Source organism: Taeniopygia guttata, chromosome 9 (assembly GCF_048771995.1).
Source record: "Taeniopygia guttata chromosome 9, bTaeGut7.mat, whole genome shotgun sequence".
Lineage (NCBI taxonomy): Eukaryota > Metazoa > Chordata > Aves > Passeriformes > Estrildidae > Taeniopygia > Taeniopygia guttata.
In genome coordinates, this window is record NC_133034.1 from 25,616,470 (window position 1) to 25,633,416 (window position 16,947).

The 16,947-nt window shown below is 54.0% G+C and overlaps 1 protein-coding gene across 31 annotated transcripts in view; it reads right to left on the reverse strand.

Moving 5' to 3' along the window:
• MBNL1 (muscleblind like splicing regulator 1) overlaps positions 1-16,131 on the reverse strand; it is a 61,334-nt gene extending 45,203 nt beyond the window's left edge. For 2 of the 31 annotated variants that reach the window (XM_032749929.3, XM_032749917.3), the window contains exon 1: positions 11,906-12,199. The gene's annotated coding sequence lies outside the window, so the exon portion shown is untranslated. Of the gene's footprint in view, positions 1-11,676; positions 11,828-11,905; positions 12,288-15,631; positions 15,812-15,858 lie in introns of those variants that run through there. The other 29 variants (XM_032749923.3, XM_032749902.3, XM_032749925.3 and 26 more) reach the window with 29 other exon arrangements.
• Between the last annotated feature and the right edge of the window lie 816 nt (positions 16,132-16,947).

Sequence of the window (16,947 nt, forward strand, 5' to 3'; positions counted from 1 at the left end):
CTGGCCATCCCTGTTTATCTCAATCCACACACGCCTCTCCAAGGGCTGGGCAGGCAAGGAGCACAACCCTGAAGGAGGAGATGGCAGGGAAGAATGCTATTTTTATGCTTAGAGAAAGTAGAAGCTGAAAACACCAGTCTCAGTGACATGAGAACTGTCAGCAAGAACAGATAATTACACAACGTGAATTCATCCTCATGACAATGACTCTAATGAGATAGGAAATGGAATAAAATCAATATTCTATTTACACTGACAGGGCAGTCTCAAAGCCTGAAATTGCCAAATGGCTGTCTTTTAAATCAAGGAACACAAAATTACTGACTCCTTACAGTATTTTCAAAACACCTCTGCCAAACTCAAAGTTTACCAATAACATATCTCAATATAAAATTTGGAACATATACAGCAATTACTCCATGGTACAATTGAGGGATATAATTATAGCACTGTCACAAAATTAAGCTGAAACAATGAGCTAATTAACATCTTGTCACATAACAGCATAGGATTGGATAAAGGAAAATATTCTTCAGTAAACTGCAGCTGAAAAACCCAATTGTCTCACACTCTGGGCTGCTCCTGTAGGACAGCCCAGAAAAGCAAGATGATTCCTCTTACAATTTTGTACTATTGTATATATCAAGAAGAACTGGGAGTGCAAAGGCAGGAGCAGAAAGCAGGCAGCTCTAGAGCAGGGTCTGTAGGCTGGGCTGGATTTCACAGCTCCAGCAGCCTGGGCCTGGGAGCCTGCGAAAACTGCAAGCACATGTTCGCTTTGAACTACTAAGTGCCACACCAGATTAGTAAAAAACTGCCAACACTGCTTCTGTGACGCAGATATTTTGCATGACATACATAGTTTTAGTACTACTACTAGTAGTAGTGTTTTAAAGGTTTTTTCTGTACTGTTTTAGCTCTCACAGACTTTCCTGGTGCAACCTCCCACTGACTTCAGTGGCTCCTCCAGCACATCCCCATCAGATGTAGTTTAATCTTGAGTCTATTTCACAGTTTCTGAAACTGTTTTAGCAGAACCACCTAACTGTGACATTCCATCTGAATTTAACACACCCAAGTGTACTCAGATCATGAAAACTTGATAAATAATGAAAAAACAGGCAACATGTTGTACACTACATGCCCCAGCCACATGCAGAAATCAGGTATTGCCCCACGATTTCCATCCCTAATCAAACTGCAAACCAATTCCCACCAGCAGGGCATGGGCACTGACGAACAAATCCCACAGCTCAAGCCTCTCTTACTTTAGATTACAGTAATACTATTTTCAAGTCAGAAAGCTACACTGCAAATTCCATAAACCCTCTTTCCTTTAAGGAGCAGACGGTTACGGATTAACTGCTCTTGATGTAATTTAAAAAATATTAAAGTCAAGAAACATGCCTGTTTTTTTTTTTTTTTAATAACCTGGTGTATATATCAATCTCTGTTGCAAAGTTAGAGACTTCAGGGACACATGGCACTCACAGTTTGACAGCATTAGCTGGATGTGTATTTATGACAGACACAGGCCAGGCCCTGTCTCTGAACGAGGATGTGGCACACAAGCTGTTATTCTGTTCTTGCAACTTTAAGTCAGAGACACAAAATGGGCAAGGAGTAGTCTGCCTTTAATGAACTTTTCATCAATTTATGTATTACAAAGCATTTACATATCCATCCCCACCCGCCACTGAACTCACAAATACTGTTTCTGGTAATAAAATCATATTCACACCGTAATTCCTTTGCCATAACATGCACACAATGCATTTTAGAAAGGGGAAGTTCTGTATTATCCTGGCCCTGGGGAAATCCAACCATAATAGAAGTGACATTGCCCAAGCAAGCCTAAAGAGAAGTTGTTTATCTTTAAAAATAACGGTAATCTAGTGATTTAAGTTAAAATTCCAATAAATAACAAACTGAATTGAAAAAAGCAAAACCTGCTATATTAAAATAAGTTTTATTTTCTTGTTCTAATATAATTTTAAACATATTGCTTCTACACAAAGGCTTTTGAGAGGGCATAATAAATCAACTATGCACCCTTCCAGAAAGTACAAGCTATTTATTAATCCGACTCTTGCACATTTTGTTTGATTAACTGCAAATGTACACAAGCCAAGCAAGGCAGGAGCAGCAGGATGACCATGGCAGCGGGGTCAGCGCAGGAGGAGCCCCCCAGCCCTGGCGTCTCCCCGGGGCAGCACAGGGTGCGTGAGCCGAGCACGGTGCCTGTGCAAGTGTCCCCGCTCTGCACCCTGCAGTGTGACCCTGCTCCCCACCCTGCAGTGCGACCCTGCTCGCTGGCCCGCCTGTCTCTGGCTGCTGTCCTCAGCAACAGCCGCACAGCAAACCCCAGCAGGAGTCCCCCAGCCCAGGCTGAGCTGGGAGGCACTGCAGCAGCAGCAGAGAGGCAGAAACTGTCCCCAGCGACAGGTGATTTCCAGCTGCACACGTGCGCATGAATTTATATAGAACACCACGATTAGCATCGTCCACAAGAAGAATCCCTACAGAAAAAACAGCCACGTCCATGACTCAGCAAGGGAAGGAGCCGCTTCCCTCTGACACCAAATTCAGCTGATGCTGATGGTTTCAGGAGAAGTGACCCGAGGAGCTCTCCCTGGTGAGAGGTGCAGCAGACACCAGCCCGGCTTCCCAGGGCTCTGATGCCTGAACATCTCCAGTACTGCAAGGGAAAACAGAGCAGCTGCTCAGGCTTCCACTTACAAACTGGTTTCCACTCCCCTTCCTAATGCAGCTGCCACTGCCCCTGGTGCAAAGGGGGCTTTTCCTTCCCCGGAGACAGCTGGATAAAGCAGTGGGGCAGAGGAGTCCTGTGGACCACTGCAGACAGCACCTGATGGGTCAGGACATACACATGGCCACTAAACATTATTAATTTATTAATAGTACCACTTCCTCCAGACAACAAACCCCTCCCCTTGGCCTCACTAACTCATCCCTGGCTGGGCCACCCCTCCCACCTTCGTCCACATCAAAAACTCCAGATTTCAAAGCTCTTGCCTGTTCACATGACAAGGACTTTGTCAGGACAATAATTTCAAGTCAGGTGTGTGGATGCAGCCACCATATCCCTGCAGACATGAAATTAGTAGTAAGATTAAATCTAAACCTAATTACCAGGAACAGAACAGGCCATTCATGTCACCTGCTCCACACTGGTGTGTGCTCCTGCTCCCGGTGACAATGGCAGCAGCTCTGCTGGCCCTGAGGACACATGGAGCACAGTGGGGCACGATTCCATGGGGACACCTTGCTGCTCTCTGCCTGCTGCAGAACAGGCTCACCCCAGCCAGGCCCATCGCAGTTATGGCAATCATGGATTGCTCCATCTTGCATCTGACTTGAGATCAACCAAAAAGGGACGCGAGTCCCACTCACGAGGAACTCGTTAGGCCGAGTTCTGCTTGCAGCAGCTCTCAGAACTGGTCACTTCAGCTCAGCATGGTGAGCTACAGCAGTGCAGGGACCCCCACACGCTTCTCCCCAGGGAGCAGCAAAGGACCTGGGAATGGGGGACACAGAGCAGCTCCGTTTGGACTGCAGGACTGCTGCCGAAGCGGCAGAGCAGCGCCCTGGCTCTGCAGCGTGGCCAAGCAGTGCCAGGCACAGCACCCCGAGGAGGGAGCAGGGGTCCCACACCTCTGGAGCCACGCCGGCAACACAGAGCGGCAGCACTGCCATGCTGGGGACACCTGGAGCAGGCAGGGAGGCACTGCCAGCTCCGTGCCATGCTGGGGACACCCGGAGCAGGGAGGGAGGCACTGCCAGCTCCGTGCCATGACGACACCGACACCGCAGGACTCGGTCACCAACATGAATCACGGCAAGGGCACTCCTGGAAAACGCTCCCGCATCTGCTGGGAGGCAGGAGACACAGCCAACTGCATCTGCATTCACCGCCGGCTGTTTCTCGGGGAATCTCAGATCCAAAATAGAGCACTTGCAGTGCTTTGATTCATTCTAGCCTTACATTTAATTTATCTGTATAATCACATCCTTCCAGGATGAGAGAAACTTGTACAACTTCTCAGAAAATATAACAAATCGATATAATTTATTTAATTAGTTACATAAGAACCTAAACCACAGAGAATGGGAATTTTAGTTCTCTCTGCCCTGTCACCACCTGAGGTATCAGAGATGACTGTTATACACTAAATATAAAATGATTTTTCCACACACAGCAAAACTAAACCAGTTTAGGAAACGCTTTCCTTGACATAATAGATATCTTTACATATACAGTGCTGAGCAGCACAGAAACACTGACTGATGTGATCAATTTTGGATTGTGACCAATCTCACACAAACTAAACAAATACATGCATCTTCAGATATCAAGTAAAAGCTTCAAATTAGTCACTGGTATTAAAAAGAAGCAATAAAAACAGCATTACTTTTATTTTAGGAAGTAAGTGGAAAATATCTTTGAGACAAGTTTTTAATCAGTATTTGCTTTAGCATAGAGTTATGCTTGTTCATTTTGAATTATGACAAGCACACAGCTAACAACAACCGTGAGGAACAAGGCTCTAGCAGCTCCTGTTCAGAACAGCCTCTCTGTACACGACCCCAGCCAGCAGAGCTCCACCACAGGGGGACAAGTCACAGGGGGACAAGTCACAGGGGGCTCCTGAACTGGGCTGGCTCCTGCACGGCACAGCAGTGGTGCCACTGACACTGAATTCTCCACCCTCTGCTTGAGTCCTCCTCAATGTGTCTTCTTTTCCACTAACATGGCAAGCTACCCAAATTAAATGCAATAAAGGAATTTTGGAAAGACCTCAAAAGATCACTATTCTCCTTGTATTTTCCTTCCTACCTCTAAAAGCCATTTTAAAACACCAAGAATGAAAGTTTACATTTCTACTCTTACACAAAGAAAACAGAAATGGGGATATTGGAAAACAGAAACAGGGATATTTGGAAAGCAGCTTCTGAAATAACTTAAGAAAACCTAGCTTTTATAAAAATGGTGATTAAAGGCAGAAGTTGTAGAATGCTCAGAAGTTGTAGAAAACAAACCAAATCCAAAGCAGTAATTTTGTCAGTCACGCAGAAAAATTAGTGAAAGAAGTTCAAATGCTTGTATTTCTTGTACCATTAGCTGTATTTAATTAGAAGAATTGAACAGAGCTGCATCTACTTTTCACAATAAAAATCACATCATTAAAGATTTATTTATTGAATATATTTGCACATAAATACAGGAGCTCAATAAAATGTTGATAAGCAGCAAACAAGATATTTGCCCGGGGACTACCTTCGCAGCAGCCCGCAAAGCTCTAGCACCACAGCAAGCGCCTGCACTCCCAAAAGAACATTTTTAACTGCTACACATCAGAAAGCTGAAAAATACATAATTACATTATCAGGACCATGGGCTCACTACCTTTGATTTTTCACTGCTTGAAGAATTGTCAGTGGACAATTCAAGTCCACTGAAATTGTGCCTACGTTTGGAGCATGGAAGGATTCCCGTATAAAATTACAGGTAAAGAGTACCAGACCTCACTGAAAACCAGAGGCTGCCACACAGAATCAGGAATGCTCCCCAGGCACTAATAAACTCTTCCACACACTGGAATCAACATTTTCATTCCGACTTGTTCGGATTTTATTCCAAGCTTTGGAGAGGCACAGAAGAGAAACGGGAGAGCTCATTTCTCCCCAGAAAGCCGTGACGTGTTTATCAGCAAGTGCAGCTGGTGGGACCTTCCTTCCCCGGGAGCCAGCGGCACAGAAACACCGCTGAGTGCAGCCCGGGGAGCGGCGAGGAAGAGGAAGGGCGGGCGGCCAGCGCAGGACCCTTTATATGGCCAGTGCAGCCTTTAATATGGCCAGTGCAGCCTTTAATATGGCCAGTGCAGCGCCCTTTATATGGCCAGCGCAGCGCCCTTCATATGGCCAGCACAGCGCCCTTTATATGGCCAGCACAGCACCCTTCATATGGCCAGCACAGCGCCCTTTATATGGCCAGCACAGCGCCCTTCATATGGCCAGCACAGGGCCCTTTATACGGCCAGCACAGCACCCTTCATATGGCCAGCGCAGGGCCCTTTATATGGCCAGGGCAACACCCTTTATATGGCCAGCGCAGGGCCCTTCGTATGGCCAGCACAGCACCCTTCATATGGCCAGTGCAGCGCCCTTCACACGGCCAGCGCAGGCCTGCTGCTGTGCCTGGGCTTGGCAGCCCGCTCGCAAAGCCTGACACACGCGGCTGCTGCAGCGTGCTCGGGGAGCGCTGAGCCTCCACACCGGGCCACGTCCAGAGCCGCCCGACACGGCACAGCTGGACCCACACTGAGACGGAAAAGCCGATCTCCTGGAGCGCCGGGCACTGTCACTGCAGTGCAGATACCGCCACTGCAGCGCCACGGCCCCGGCAGCCCCGGCATGGAGGGCTCCGCTGCCCGCAGCCCATCCCTGCCGGGGCACCGAGGGCTCCGCTGCCCGCAGCCCATCCCTGCCGGGGCCGGGGGGCTCCGCTGCCCGCAGCCCATCCCTGCCGGGGCCGGGGGGCTCCGGCTGCCCGCAGCCCATCCCTGCCGGGGCTGGGGGCTCCGGTTCCCCGCAGCCCATCCCTGCCGGGGCTGGGGGGCTCTGCTGCCCGCAGCCCATCCCTGCCGGGGTTGGGGGGCTCCGGTTCCCCGCAGCCCATCCCTGCCGGGGCTGGGGGGCTCCGCTGCCCGCAGCCCATCCCTGCCGGGCTGCCGGGGGAGCCTGGCTCACACTCCACACACGGCAGCGCCCAGGGCCCTGCAGCACTGAGCTGGGCACTTCTGAATGCTCTCCCTTTTTTAGAAGGAAAAAATTCCAGTTAACTTCTCTGGAAGCAGGATTGGGCCCAGAGCCCACAAATGCTCCGGGTTCCCAAGTCCTTACTCACTGCTCGCAGTTGGACTCGGTGGACAGCGAGGCAGCAGGAATGCGCGGAGCTGCTGCGGGAGGATTTGGGAGCCGGGGCCCAGCCCTGCTCCTCCAGCCCCCAGGCTCCGCCAGGGCTCGGTACGTGCTGCACTAAATCCCAGCCATGCTCGGTACAAACGCTGCCCTCACCCTGCCGGGCCATCCGGAGGGGAATGCAGATGCCATCAGCCGCCTCCTGTGCGGGCTCTGCACGCAGACCTGAACCCACAGCCACCCAAGTCAGGACACCCTATTTATAATGCTTTCAACATTTCGCTCTTCTCTGCAAATAATACCTGCTCCAAGTTCAAGTCCAAGGCATATTTTGCCTTGCCGGATGATCTGCGACCGTCTCATGACTTATTACATTGTTATCACTGCTAAGCTGAGCAAACAGGGCTGCTAAGTCTATTAATCTTCTGAAACACGAAGTCTGAAACTGCAGAAACAAAACATCTCACTACAAGATACATAAAATGTGCTATAGAGAGATAAGGGGGGAATTCAGTGCACGCTCTGTTAAGGTTTTTCAGTGCCACTGCAAGCAAGACTTTTGCAAGAGCCGACTGTGGATGTAACACCAACAAGTTACATAAGGGAAAAGAAATCCCTTACAAGAGCTGCCTGCCCCAGGGCGGACAGCGAGGCACACTTCCCTTCCCGAAGGAAAACCTGGACACTCGGCAGGCGCTGCAGCTGCCACCTGTGCATTCACAAGGAGGGCTAACAAGAGAGCCCGGCCCAGGCAGGCTGTGCAGGCAGCAAAACGACTGCACATATTTCAAACTATCTACTACTTACTGCTTTTTTTGATGTGGAAATTCACTCCATTCAGCTACGCATATTTATGTACCAAAATATTTTCCTGAGAAAACAAGTACTTGGCCTATTTGCCCAAAGCAAAGGTCCCAGGAGCACACAGCAGTCGTGCATTTTATCACAGTGCTCAGACCAGGGCAGCTCCAGGGGGCAGTGAGGCTGTGGAAGGACAGACAAACCCAAGCTGAGCTGGCCCATTCCCCAGGCCGGGCTAATGCTGGTCATGCACTTGTCTTATGGGAATTACAGTCTGGCTACACAAAACTCAGGCCCAGCTGCTTCAGTTTTCCTGCACAACCTGTACATTCAAACCAAAATGAACTCGAACTGCAGGATTTTGCACCCTCGTGACAGAAGTGCTGTCACCTTACACACTGCTGCTGCTCTTACTAATTTGTACTACAGCAATTTTCCCTCCAAAATTTAAGCTTAATCAAGCTGAATTGTGAGAACTTGAGTCATATTTTACTGAGGATAGATTATACCTATTGCAAACATTTTTTTCTTCCTAGCTACTAAAAATAAAGATATTTTGGATAAAAATATTATTCTATAACAATTACATGCACATAATCTGAAACATGGACTATTTCACAGGGTAGAAGTTGACAGAAAGTGCACGTTAAAAAAATGAATTGACCCCTTAGGAAAAGCAGTTCTTCTGACAGATAGTGGGATTTCACTCTGAGGTCAGCACACACCCAACTGCCCAATGGGCATAGGAAACCTCGTATCTGTCAGCCTGCCCCGGCTCAGGGTGCTGCTGTCGCTCTCCTGCTGCTGCCTCTGAAACTATCGAAGAGACTTCAGAGCATCTTCAGAACAGCAGAACCTACTGCTGGTTTTGAATGCACAGATCAGGGCAAGCCAAAATTTGCCTCTGGCTTTTTACTCTGAGCAAAGTACTGACAAGGACATTCCCCCTGCACAGACTGCTGAAGGGAGAGTGGGCTCCAGAATCCCCACACGAACCACACAAAGCCTTCACCTAGCACCTCGGTATATTAACTGTGTTTTCTCATCTTAGGATGTATTGAAGTGTCATCACAACTACAACAGGGTTTTAATAGTCCCTTCTCTTTCCTTGTTACCTTCTGAGAACTCTCTTTGACACTAATGGAATTGCAATTGCACATATTCACAGCAGAGCAGGCTCCAAATGTCACCAAGGACAACACTCCAACATATTTACATGTTTATTCTTTTGCTAAATAACTATGGGGTAGGAGGAGAGAAATGCTGTTTACTTTGCTGCATAACTCGGGAAACAGTTTACAGTACATAACTGTTCATAAAATTAAATTTTAAAATAATAAACATAGGCAACTGCTGTAATCCTTAAGGCACACAAGCAGTGGAGACCACAAGTCATGCAAGGGAAAGGAGAGCCCCCTGTGCAGGGCTGGGCACAGCAGGACACACTCAAGTGTAGGAATTCCCAGGGAAGCAATTGAACTCTGCCAGATCCTCCCTCTCCCTTCCCTCCGGGCAGGAGTAGTAGCAGGAATTTGCTGATAAACTCATAGTTGCAAAAATCATCCTTGGCATGAACTTAAATCATAAGGAATGGGAACAGAACTTTTCCTGCAGTTTTACCTTAAGGAGCTGGCCTTAGCGGGCCTGTTTACAGCATTCCCATCGAAAATATGCCTAAGGAAAACACCCATTAAGCCTTTGAAAGTAACAGAGTTACCACAAGGCCTTTTACAACCCAACACGCATGACTTCCTCAGCGTCAGAAAATGATGTCTGCAGATTATCCACCAGCTCCTGAGCAGGAATCATCCACTGTTTAGGAATCAAGAGGTGCTGAGGCTCATCCCCCAAATCACAGGCGTCCCTGTGTCACTACCACCTCCCCACTGATGCTGAAGCAGCAGAATAAAACAAGTACTCAAAGGAAATAAAAATAGAGCGGGAAGCCTATGATTTAATCTGAGTTGGCCATTAGATTTTCATCTATACCACGCGTATAAGAACATTGCTGTGGCCACAGAAACCCCCCTGGACAGTGAGAGCGAAAGCGTTTGGATTTGCAGCCTGTGTGCTCTGGGCAGGAGCCCCTGGCCCTGCAGGGCAGCACCTCCCAGCAGCCAGGGCGTGCTCCAGCTGTTCGCTGGCACTCGTCACCATCTCCGGGACGTCACCCGTACACGCCAGGCTTCCAGCACAGCCAGGCTCCCGGCACAGCCAGGCTCCCGGCACAGCCAGGCTCCCGGCACAGCCAGGCTCCCGGCACAGCCAGGCTCCCAGCACAGCACCAGGCTCCCAGCACAGCACCAGGCTCCCAGCACAGCCAGGCTCCCAGCACAGCCAGGCTCCCGGCACAGCCAGGCTCCCGGCACAGCCAGGCTCCCAGCACAGCCAGGCTCCCAGCACAGCACCAGGCTTCCAGCACAGCACCAGGCTTCCAGCACAGCACCAGGCTTCCAGCACAGCACCAGGCTTCCAGCACAGCCAGGCTCCCAGCACAGCCAGGCTCCCAGCACAGCGGCGCTGAGGACAGGGCAGTCAGAGCAGCACCTGATGCAGGGATGCAGCAGGACATGGCTGGGACACTGCACCGAGGCCACGCGACGGGGCATTCCCCCGCCCTCCACAGAGCCCTCAGAGGACAGACTGCGGGAGCACACTACCGATCCTGCTACCCAGGGGAACCAGGCTGGAGCAGCTGTGGCATACACCCGGACTGGCCATCACCCATGCTTGCTTTCAGCCCAGACGCCCAACGCCTCTGGGTCTGCAGTGGCACATCCCAGCCTTCCACATACAGCAGCCCTGTCACCACTGCAGTGAGCACGGGGTTAGCAAGCCTTTCGTTTCTTCCTCTTTTATCTACTTTAAATTATCCTAATACTGCTCTATGCCAGTGGGCCTGCCCAGGGTCAGTGTCACATGCAGCCAGCCCGAGGGAAGCAACCTCTCCTCAGCTCTCACCCCAAACTTCCCCTGCAGCAACAAGTGCCATCGGTTAATTATTCATTATGTAAATAATTTCATTGCCACTTTGGAATATGTTGTCGTTTCATTAGAACCCCTTCTCCATAGTGCCAAAAAAGATATACCCAGTTATTTACCATTACTATTCACTACAATCCCTCTTTCCCGTTACATCCCTTCCCTGCTTTCCTTATTATATCTGTCACCCATGTCCTGCTTCTCCCTTTCCCTGGGGCATATATTCCCCACTTCAAAAGAACCACCGAAAGAAATTATTTCTTTTTTTCTAAAAAAAACCAATCACATATTTTTCCAAGTCAACCATTTAACACAAACATCCCTGCATTTTTCTCTTCCACTATACTACCGTCGTAACAAACTGACTTGCACCTGCAAACTAAAGTTCTGAATTCAAGAACTTTCTCCAGAAAGGAAACAGAAACCTCTCTTTCCGTCACGCTGCGGGGCCAGGCCGTGCGGTGAGAGCGCGCGGGGCGCTGCCGCCCGCACCGCCGTGTGCTGCGCCCGCACGGCCGGGGCCCGCCCGCCGCCTCCGCCACCGCCTCCGCCACCGCCTCCGCCACCGCCTCCGCCACCGCCTCCGCCCGCCGCTGCCGGCCCCGAGCCCCGGCCGAGCCCCGAGCCCCGAGCCCCGGCCCCGCGCTGCCGAGCGCCCCGCGGCCGCGGGCTCCGGCGGGGACCCTGCCCGAGGGCCGCGCCCCGGCCCCTGGCGCAGCACGGTGCCTGTCCCCGGCCCGCCGAGCCCAGTGAGCCCCCCTCCCCGGGAGCCGCTCCGGCCCCCGGCGCTTGTCCCCGGCCCGCCGAGCCCAGCGAGCCCCCTTGCCCGGGAGCCGCTCCGGCCCCCGGTGCTTGTCCCCGGCCCGCCGAGCCCAGGGAGCCCCCCTCCCCGGGAGCCGCCCCGGGGCGCCGCCGCCGCCTCCCCGCGGCCGGGCCTCACGCCGCACTCACCCCGGGCCTGCCGGCGCGGCCCTGCCGGCGCGGCCCGCCCGCTCAGCCGCTCATGCTGACGGCGCCGCCGGCGCGGCGGGCGGAGGCAGCGCGGCCCGGGCTCCCCGCGCCAGCCCCGCGCCGCTTCCGCCGCCGCTCCCGCCCCGCCCGGAAGCGCCACCCGGCCCCGGCCCCGCCGGCAGCCCCGGGCCCGCGGGGACCCGGCCCGGCCCGGCCCGGCCGCGCTCACCTGCTCCCGGGGCGGCCTCCGCGCTCCGGGCACCGCGGGAGCGAGGGGCAGGCGCGGAGCGGGGCGGCGGCGCGGCGGGCTGCCCTCCCCCGGGGCCGCCCTCCCTCATCCTCCCCGCGGCGGAGCGGCCGGCGCCTCATGAGTCACCGAGCCGGGCCCGCACACGTGCCCGGCCCCGCCGCCTGCGGCCGCGGGAGGCACGGCAGGGGCGGCGCTGCCCGGGCCCGGCCGCTGCGCGCCCAGCGCGGCGGCTGCAGAGCCCCCAGGGCCGTGCCGGGGACACGATCCTCCGAGGATCTGCCTCCCCAAGCAGGCAGCGGGATCCTGCTCTCCTCCGGCGCCCGCTCCTCCTCCATCGGAGCCGCAGGAGCCGGTGCAGAGCGGCTGGTTCCGCCGGCTGCTGCGGGGGCTGGCACGGCTCCCCCGGCACCCACCGGCAGCAGCTGCACCGCTCCCCGGCCCTCCGGAGACGCAGTCCCACCGCCCAGGCAACAGCTCGGCGCTGCCCCTGTCACTGGGCAGCTGTCGGTCCTGCCGTGCGGCTGACACCGGCGGCAGAGTGCACTAAAGGAGACGCAGTGGTCTAGATTAGCCAGAGGTGTATCAAAGTGTCCTCTGCCAGGACACGCACACGGGGCCATGTGCAAAGGGCTCATCAGACCACCGTGGTGCTCACAACAGTTTAGGAAACACAAACTGAAAAGAGACAAGGAAAGAGACAAGGAAAGAGACAAGGAGTTTATCTCCAGTGTCACGTACTGTTAAACGTCTTTTAACACAGCAGAGGGTTATGTTTTCTGAGATGAAGTAATGACGAATAATTCCTCACTTGACTTTGGGAGACAGATTTTGTTAGCTGGTCTCTAGATCTAACTCCAGCTGCTTCCTTCATGAAGCTTTTTGTTCTATTACACAGCCTGGAGGGGATATAATTAACTTTGCTTTTCTTGTGCTCTAATCAGCCCTGCAGCGGAGCAGGCAGCACTTTGGAAACAGAATGGGTTTAGTGAGCATCCCTCCTCAGAGCTGCCCAGCCCGGGGAGCATCCAGATGTGCCACATGCCCGAGGGAATGCCGGCACCTCAGTGGCTGGGAGAGCTTTCTGACACCTGCAGGTTAACTCTAATGGCTTTTTGCTAGAAACGGGAGGCTGAAAGGACAAAGAAGCATTCCATTTTCTTTCAGAAAAATGTTGTGTTCTTACACGTTTGTTTCAATGAAGTTTAATCCAGAGCAGAACAAAACCCGTGACAACTGGTATCCCCCTGTATTTTCTGTTTGCCTGCCTCGCTGTGGCACAGTGCAGATGTCCCCCAGGCAGAGCAGCCCTGGCTGCACAGCCCCGATGGGCCCTGGGAGTGAACATTGTACTGGGCCACTCGTGCTCTTCCTGTTCCCGTCCAAGCACAAAGAGCTCCCTGGGCCATTTCCTCCCTGAGAACCAACATCACCGCTCTGGGCGTTTTCAAAGCACTTGTTCTGGTCACAAAGTTTCTGTACAAACTCCTCCCTGCCCAAATTCTTCTTAAATAATGGCGTGGAACAGTGTCTTGGCGCTGGGAGACTGGAGCTGTGTCCTGGGCACAGTGATGGGAGGAAACCGTAAGGAAATTTCAGATGCAGGGGTCTCCCAGGTCATCATCCAATGCCAACAATAGCCACCACCTGGGATTCCAACAGACTAATTGTCTTACAGCAAAGATAAAGAAATGTGTCATAGCACGCTCTGCATCGTGTGCCGCTCAGCCCTGAAGACATAAATCGTACTTGAGGACGAAGAGAAGCACTGTGTGCTGGGAAAGGTTTTTGAGGGATACTTTGTGTTTTAGAATCCCTGTGTGCTATTGCACGTGGAGCAGGAAGAGGAGCTCTCCTGGCTGAGCCAGTGCAGCCCTGGTGCTGTTGGGGTGAGAGGCTGACCAGTAGAAATGGTGCCAAGGTGCCTGCCCTTCCCTCTGAGCCCAGCAGGCAGCAGGGCCAGTGGTCACCCGGAGCACGGGCACCAGTGTGACCCAGAGCCTGACACGAGGGTGCCGTGGGCATCCTCATCCCGGCTGCGCCTCGGGCAGAACAAAAACGCTTCCTCACTGCCGGGCTCCCGCCTGTCAGGAGCATGGGGGGCTCCGTACCCGGCCTCACACACAGACAGAAACCACCTGAGCTCCAAGTGTGTCTTCATTTCATCTCACCAAATAGCTGAATACAGCAGTCACTAAATCAACCTATACTCTGATTTTCCTTCTCTCTTTGAACCTTCATTAAAGGCAGACCCACGAGTTGCTTCAAACCCGAACTGAATATGACTGCAACCCTGGAGAAGCCGTTTGCTTCCTGATGCCCTTATTTGTGCAACGCTGGTGAAGCTCAAGTTCCCCAAAAAGGTCTGACACAAGCTCCAGTGCGGCTGCCACAGAAGGCCCTGCTGCCTCCCTGCTCTTCCGGACCCGCTCCTGCGGCTGCTGCGCGGCACACGCAGCCACCGCTTCCCGCCAGGCCAGAGCACATTTGTTTCTGTTTTAATGATCTCATCTGCATGTGCATTCTGTAAATATAGCACACAAATTTATGACTTGGCCCTTACACTGTTTTGTCCTTTTATTTTAAAGCCTCCTGCAACTACTGTGTGATAGTATTTTTGTTGAAAGCAATAAGATACTTAGAATCTCTCCTAGTCTACAAGCACATAAATGAGAAAAGTCCACAGCGCAATTCCTAGCAAATAATTGTGATAGACGTTACAGCTTCTGCCTTTTCTGCAAAGGCAGTTTCTTTCCTTCTCTGCAGCTCATGCTGGAGCCCCTCCAGCAGCACCTGGTCACAGCCCCAGCCCCACGGGAGCAGTGTGGGTGCTCAGCCCCACGGCTGCTGCGTGCGATCCAACGTGGTGTTTAGTCACGGAAAACTGGCGGGACGTTCGCCAGCAGCAGCAGATTTCACGGTAGGAAGCTGAGGGTCGCTCTCAGAGGATTAATGTCATTTCAATCTCCCATGCACTTACCCAACAGCCCCCCAGAGTGCCGGAGAGGGGCTGAGCAGCCACGCTCCCGGGATGGACACCCACCTGCCTCGCCCAGGGCTGGCAGGTCCCTGCAGAGGAGCAGCACTCAGCCCCACAGAGAAATGCACCCAAAGTGGCGCAGGGCTGGCAGGACCCTGCGGAGGAGCAGCACTCGGCCTCACAGAGAAATGCACCCAAAGTGGTGCACAGCCATGGCGGGGGTGCCTCACCAGCCCTGTGTCCACTCTACTGCCAGAACACAGCAGATGTTAAACCAGCTCACAGGGCTCTCGTAAGCATGCAAAAACCTCTCTAACTTTTCCAGCGCAGTAAGCACCACAGGTGATGAACGGCTAAAACTGCGGTAAAAGCAGAAGAAAGAGAAGTCGCACACACCAGCGCCGTGGCAGTGGCTACCACGCCGTGTTTGATCCACGTGTCCCTGGGAGCAGGCTGCTGCTCACTCAGGGTGCAGCTCCACACCACAGGGGTCCCAGTGGACCCCCAGCACAACCACAGTGGGTCTATGGTGGGTCTGACTGCAACTTTTAATGCTCTTCAGAACCACAAAGTTTTGTTACTCATGCCCTGCATAAAACCATCTTGCATTTAGTGTTAATTTCTCTAATAAATGATTGAAGTCTTCACTAACTCCCGATAGCGAGGCACACACGCGAAAGCACAATGAAAGACGCCAATGAAACCGCCCAGCCTTGCGAAGGACTCACCGTCCATCACCGACAGCCGCTCTCCTGATGCGCCCCGCGGGCCGGTGCTCCCCGCGCTGGGGCAGTGGCTCGGTCCCACCGGGGCTCCTGCGCGGTGCCCGGGGCTCCGGCAGCGCTGCTGGCACAGCCCCCGGTGCCACGGGGCCAATTGCCGCCTGCTGCTCTCTGCGACCGCAGCACACCGGCCCGGCAGGGGAAGCGGTGACAGCCCAGAGAGCGACACTTACCAACCCCTGGGGCCAAGGCAGCGAGCGAAGGGAGCCCTTCGTGCAGCGGTGACCACGGGCCGGGCTCTGCGCATCTACTTTCTTAAGGAAGCAAAAATTACTGTCTGCTAGTAAAAAAGCACATGGCAGAGGAAGTGCTTTGCATGGCGCTGCAGCCCAGCTCGCTGACGGGGACTCGTGGCAGGGACACGGACACGGACACGCGGTTTGCAGCCGTCTCCCTGCGAGCCATTAATCTGCCCGCGGGCAGCTGGCGGGGAACGGGCTGGGGCCGCTGGCATGGGCCATCACCCGCGCTCCCCGTGGAAATGGGGCAGCGCTGGGGCGGCGGCCCGGGACTCCTTCCTGCTGCAAGCCGCAGATAACGGCTGCCTGCCAGCGCCGGCACCCGCGGCACGGCTGGCCTCGCCTGCCAGGCACTTGCAGGCCCATTTTTGCTATTTCTGCTGGGGTTACCACCAACTCCAGGCTTCCAAAGCCAGCAGCCCTTCCACCCAAAGCTCTGCTGCACTCAGAGCCGGCTGGAAATGCCTCTCGCTCAGCCCAGGGGAAAACGCCGTGGTGTCCTATCCTCACTGGCAGTGCCAGCTTTGGGAAGCCCGGCAGTGGCTCCTGCCCGGCTGTGTGCATGGTGGGCACGGCCAGGGCAAGGGCTCTGTGGGCAGCGCTGCAGGGGAAGGGCCGTGTGGCTGCCCCCGGCTGTGCCAGCTGTGCCCCACAGCTGGAGCAGCAGGCCCGTACCCACTGCCCCCGTGCCGGGAGCGGAGCCGCCTCTCCAGGACCCAGGCCCGGCAGTGCCCGAGCTCGGGGCGTGCTGCAGGTGTGGCTGGAGGTGCAGCAGCAGCTGAGCAGCCTGCAAGTGCTGCTGCGGGACGCTGCAGCCAGCACGGCCATGCACAGGATTTCCTGTTGTTTCTTTCCGCTCCTGCACCGGTGTGTCCCCCTCTGCTCCTGCCCTGCAGCTGGATTCACCATCCCAGCCCACGGGGTGTTGCAGGAGTGGGGGAACAGCTTTCCATGAGTCCCTGAGCCTGGCTCATGGCAGGTACCCGCCAGCCCCGGCCTGGCACGGCCCCAGCTCGGCCGCAG